The sequence below is a fragment of the Podarcis pityusensis genome (genome assembly GCF_964106645.2).
Source record: "Podarcis pityusensis genome assembly, chromosome: 6".
Lineage (NCBI taxonomy): Eukaryota > Metazoa > Chordata > Lepidosauria > Squamata > Lacertidae > Podarcis > Podarcis pityusensis.
In genome coordinates this window covers 60,960,457-60,966,996 of record NC_138030.1, presented here as the reverse complement: position 1 = coordinate 60,966,996, position 6,540 = coordinate 60,960,457, and positions in this window count along the sequence as shown.

Here is a 6,540-nt window from a genome sequence, read left to right as displayed (position 1 = left end):
GAAACAGATCTTAATGCTGTGTTTCCATGGCTCGTGGCAATATGTTTCTGAATACCAGTTTCTGGAAACCACAGGAGGGAAAAGTTTTTAGGTCCTGTTTGCGGGTTTTGCACAAGCATCTGGATGGCCACTGTGAGGAATGGATGCTGGACTAGGTGAGCCATTGGCCTGATACAGCAGGCCCTTATGTTCTTATGTTCCTAGGCAGGTTTGGTTCTCCTGGTAGCCTGGTTCCAAACTATATTTGGGGTTTAAAATTTAAAGGTCCAAAGTAGAACTTTCGGCTCATGTTTCAGTTCAGTGTCTCACATAAAAGCCCCCCCACACATCAACTTTCCTCAGCCACTTGCTAAGCATGGAATTCAATGAAGAGAACAAGAACGAACAAAACACCAATCAATGTTTGACAACAGAAAATGCAATTCCTCCGTCTTACAGGAGGATTGTTTTGAAAGAACAAACATTCTCACTAAATTTTAGCTGGCACTCTGCTGGAATCCGACATTTGTTGAATTCCTTTCTGTTCACACATTTGGTTAAATGGCCTGGGAAAACAACACCTTATTATTCCAACTGACAAAAACCTGCTATCCACAATTATGTTGAAATTATGTTCAATTATGGATAAAGTTTACGCACCCAAATGCATACCTTTGACTGTCAGGCAGTACCAGTCTGATTTAGTATTTATTCATAGCGCCTTCCAGATTTCTCAATCCAGTTAGTTAATTTTATTTATTTGGTAACTAGATATAGTTGTGTAAGCCGCTTTGAGGCCTTCATGGCAAAAAGCAGAATATACTTGTTAAAATAAAATATGCCAGTAGATTCTTGCAGCACTGTTCAAGCAATTTTTAGTAAAAGTAATTCAATATAAAATAATCAAGAACCACTTTTCCCAGGCACTAAAACCTAGCAATTGCTATCCATACAACCCATACAGAGGCCAGCTGACACCCAGTAAAAAAACACCCACTCCAGCTCAGCAGCCAACCGCAAACACATTTCCTAAAGGGCATGAGGAATTGATTGTTCTCCTTGGTAGAGCGCTTCAGAAGGGCACCATTACCAAGAATGCCCTTGCTTTGCTGTTAGTCTCTGTCTATGTACACTTTGCCATTTACTTTGGGTCAAGTGTGCTCCCACTGCTGGCTTTCAAAGCCATGTACCCATGACATTACTCAGTGTTTCAGAGCTGCCTTGTAGTTTCACGGCTGCTTGATGCGTTTCCCTTCAAAGAAGCTTCAATCAGAAAGGAAAACATAAGCTACATTTACTGCACAGTTAAGCTGAGGTGTGTAATTTGAGACAACCATTGTGCATGTGTGGATCACAGGGACTCAGTTCTGGTGGCACCTCTCAGGTGGGCGCCATTGCCATTGTAAGAGAACAAGGGAGGCGCTCATGGTGAGTTCCGGCACCTTTTTTTCTAGAATAATAGCACTGATGACAGCATACTGTATGTGCAGATGGCAGCCTAATGAAGCAGAGTTTGGTGGGAAGGTATGTTTTGGGCGTAGAAATGCCAAACAGGTAATGTGCATTGGGTTAAGGCATCCCTGCCTCCTCTCTGGTGCGCACAAAAGCATGCTTTAGGGTTCTTGTCCTAAATAACTCAAAACATGCTTCCTTTTGCTGGGCATGTCTAGAAGCAGAAGCAGATCAGAATAAGCACTCCACTGCCCCCATTTTTTGGTAAGAGTTTTTAATGGATGCTCATTACGGGCAAAACCCGATAGCTTTTCTTAGCCTGCACCAAGTTCAACACCCTCACAGATGGCTCTGTAATAAAAGCCAGCACTGCCTAAGAATAAGACCTTCACCGATATAGAACACTACCAAGTGTGAGGCCTGGGCAGTGTCTGAGGCACAAGTGTGTTTTGCAATAGATCTCTTCAAGAGGCAGTATGGTGGTCAGTGAGAACTTGAAAGTGACACACATATTTTGCTTTTGAACAGTTTAATTTTCACAACCTGAGGGAAAATATGGGCAATTTTTTATATCGCACTGTGAATAGCTTCTGAGATAGCTAAAAGTGCCCGATGATGATGATGATTGATAATAATACTAATAAATAATGTAAAGGACCCCTGGATGGTTAAATCTAGTCAAAGGCGACTATGGGGTTGCGGTGCTCATCTCGCTTTTCAGTCTGAGGGAGTCGGTGTTGGTCCACAGACAGCTTTCTGGGTCATGTGGCCAGCATGATTAAACCACTACTGGTGCACAGAGTACTATGACAGAAACCAGAGTGCATGGAAATGCTGTTTACCTTCCCGCCACAGTGGTACCTATTTATCTACTTGCACTGGCGTGCTTTTGAACTGCTAGGTTGGCAGGAGCTGGGACAGAGCAATGGGAGCTTGCCCTGTTGCACGGATTCGAACTGCTGACCTTCTGATTGGCAAGCCCAAGAGGTTCAGTGGTTTAGACCACAGCACCACCCACATCCTAACAACAACAACAACAACGTTTGTGGGATGTATCCAGCCTGCATATGAGCCACTCTTGCTTATTGAATTAATGTAATATTATTCATTTATTTAAAATGGTCATATGCTGATCTTTACAAAAGCTGAATTGAAGGCCAAAGCAGCAGCTAACTGTTATGTAGGGGTAATGACAGCTGCAAAGGTGGGATGCTTCTAGTTACTGCTCAAACCTGATACCATATTAGTCAATAAAAGCACATCAGCCGCTAGTCACAAAGTGTCTGTTGGGTCATGGCTGATATTAAGGAAGCCACACCACACTGACCAGGCCTGAGGTACCTAGAGGTAAGGGGACTGAAGTTTTCTAAGAGCCTCTGCTCTATACTGAATAAATTCAATACACAAATTTTCATAATGGATACCTGGCACTAGAGGGCACCAAACATACAAGACCTATACCAGTTCACTGATTATGCCACTTTTTGTATAATACTGAAACAATTCTTGCCTTCAATTAGCTTTTGAGGGATTTCCCAGATATTTGTGGGAAACCTAGTGACTTCGGGCAAGACTTGCTGCTCTGGAATATAATCCTAAAATAATATTAAGTGCATCTACCCTGTGGCTGCCATATGTCCAGAGTTTCCTGGACACATCCGGGAATCGAGCTGAAAAATGGCATCCGGGTGGATTTTCGCTAAATTGACAGAATGTCCGGAAAACCCAGACATATGGCAAGTAGGGCCATTTTAAAATAAAAAAATGTTTTAAAAATCCCCCAAAACTTTAATTTTGGGGGGAGATGTTACCAGAAAAAGCTCAACGAAGGGGAGCATGTGAATGAGGGAGTGAAGAGGGGGCAGGGGAGCAAGGAGCGCTGAGGCACACCTTGTGGGGGCAGCTGTTGCCTCCCCTCCCTCTCCACTTGGGAGGGCAAGCGCCGCTTCTTGTCTCTGAGGCAAAGCAAAGCCAGAGGCTCCTTCTCCTGCCGACCCCACTCCTCTCACTCGGTGAATTGGGTTTTAGTGCCAGACACCTCCACACAGCGCCAGGCTACCGCCTTCTCAGCCAGGGGTCACTCCTTCTTCTCTGAGGAAGGGTGCCAGGCATTTCCCCTTGCTTCGCACCATTGGCACCGTGGGACATTTGTGTTCTCGCCCTATGACCCCTTTTCAGTGGCAGAGGAGAAGGGAGGCTCCCTCCGCCACCTCAGTCAGAGAGCTCCTCGTGGCCAACTGCCACTGCGGCAATGTGAGGCAGCCAGGGCTGGATTTAGGTTTGATGAGGCTCTAAGCTACTGAAGGTAATAGGGCCCTTTATATGTCCAGCTGTCCTTTGTCAACAACAAATTGTCGCTGTTTTCTGTGTTCAATATATGCTACATGGTAATTTATGGACCTAATTGGTATCTAAAGCCATTTGCACATGTTGCCACGCAACCAGTCCATGCAGAATGTAGGCACCCTATATATAGAAATGAGCAAGCCAGTGATATTTTAGGGAGCAGGCTAGCAGGTGGGGCCCATTACTTACATCATAGGAGTCTACACAACACAAAACCACTGTTGCTATATGTAGGTTTTTATTTGTTTTTTATCTTACATTCTGGAAATGTACATCCAGTTTTTTTCCCGTTTTTGGGGGGCCCCCAAGAGAGTGGGGCCCTAAGCTATAGCTCGGTTAGGCAACCCTTGTGGAGTCTCGCTCCTGTGTGCTGCTCTGGCAGATGCTCCGGGGGTGGTTTGAGGTGGCCCCCGATTTATTTTCATCACTGCATCTGCAATGATGAAAAGGCAGCAATGGTGAGAGCCCCTTTTTCTTCGCTTGCCGCCTTGTTCCTAAAGGATTGACTGGACGAAGAGCTTGCCTTTTGCGCGGTTGCCTTGGGGGACTGGCAATATGGAAATATAGCCACCCTAATCTGTCCACATGGAACTTGCAAACTTCCAACACTTTAATTGTAAAGCAATGGGCTTATTGGCAGGGTTCCTGGCAGTGGTGATTATATTTGATTTGCCAGTAAAGAAATATATCTTTCCAAGACCATTTTGCGCTGCAAAAATAATATATTCACTTTTTACCTGCTTTCCAAGATAGAGAGGATAGACCCGCAGAGAACATTAATGGCTCATAACTGGAGAGTTATGGGTAGATTTCCTGCTTATCTGGCAAGAATGCGAAAGCACAGAGCTATAAAGACAGATAAAATTGTCTCAGCTGAGCATGCTCTTCCAACTCAATTTCATAGAATAAGATTGCTTTAACAATAAGAAGTTGAAGATAATAGAGAAGTCGTCCCACTTTGTGATCTTAAAGAGAGGTAGGTCAATGTGGAAAATGTCTCTAAGGGTGCGTTTTTGAAGCAGGAACTCAGCTTGGAGAGCCTATGATATGCCCATCAAATGGCACCGAGTCTCCCTTTGATATAGACTTGGGGCTTGCAACGCAAGCTTCTGCTTCTGAAGCCACATAGTGGAAATAATTGCTTCTTGACATTGAAATTCTAGCCATCCTCCTTACTTGTTCTTGGTTTGTATTGTTCCGTTCCTTCTATCAAACTGCTTGTAGGTGTAGGGCTTGTAAGGCTGTAGGAAAAACAGGCACACTCTTAGCCCCCCCCCCCCCGTTCAGTCAGCAGAAGGCCAAGGGCACTGAGCGAGTAGCAATTTTACCAGCTCATACAAACATTTTGTTTTCCTGCAAAAGCAGCTCCAAAAGCCAACATAAGGATGTGGATAGCTGGAGCATATGCTATATAGGTGTGACTGTTGAAAGCGCATGCCAGTGTCACTCTAAAGGGCAGCCCCACTTGATCACATGAATAGTGCTTTTCGCACTTGAAAAATGAATTTTAAAATGGGCACTGGTGGATCCTGCTGCTCAGAAAAACTATCAAGACTGGATGCTTTTAACATTATACACCTGGTCTCTGAGATATTTCAGCAGGCAGAAGTTCCTTGAGGGGGGGGGGTGCTTATTACCTAATGAGGAGTCATATTGCTGATCTTGAAATTGGCCAGAGGGCTTATTTCAACAGATTACATGCTTAATCTGTTCTGCATTAAACTGTTCCTATTGCCACTGGCTGCAAAAGAACATTTGCCTACAAAGCAGTTTTAGTTTTCTAATGTTTTCAGTGTTATTTCCAAGGGTCCAACATATGTGACTAGGTATGCCCTAGAACAGATTGATAACACAGTGGTATCTCTGTTTATAAACGTAATCCGTTCCGGAAGTACGTTCTTAAACCAAAGCCATTCTTAAACTGAGGTGCGCTTTCCCTAATGAGGCCTCCCGCCGCTGGTACCCTTCCACTGTTCGGCTTCTGTTCGTAGACTGAGGGTAAAGTTTGCTAAATGAAACACTACTTTGGTTTTGCGGAGTTTTTATACCGAGTAGTTCATAAATAGGGCTGTTCTTAAACCGAGGTACCCCTGTATTCTTGCTGTGTTGAGGATGGACAATGCCATGGTGAGATGTGGGCTGAATATAGCTACCCTACTCTGCAATGGTCTGAGATGGTCTACCCTCAAAGATGGATGGATTCCTGAATGCCCTGGGGGATTTCCCAGCTAATGTGGCTGGCACTCCTGTTGAAGCTCTTGTCTCACTGTGGGATGGCGAGTTGTGCTGAACACGTGACAAATGCTCCCGACTGGCCTTGCTTTCACTGTGGAGCATGTAGATCACCTTGGTACGGCAGTGACCTGCAAGCGATGAAATGGGAAAGTTGATGGCTAGATTGCAAGTGGCTTAAGGCCTGGCCAGGAGAGCATTCCTCCGACGCCCTCACAGGCCTGCTATAACAACTTGATACAATATTGTTTTTAATCTTGTGTTTTAATGCTATAACCCACCCTGGGACCTTAGTGTGAAGTGCGGGTAACAAGTAAAAAAAATAACAACTTAGCAAGGGACAAAATTGCTAAGAATCAACAGTCCTTAGCCCATGCTCCCAAATGATACTCATTTTTAAGCGTTTGTTCCAGGAGTCTATTATGCCTTTTAAGGAAAAATGTCATCTGGGATGTATCTGTTCTCTTCTAAAATAAAGTTAGGCTTCTGTGCATTGGTGCAATATTGACTCTGCTCCAGTATTCCTCCAAC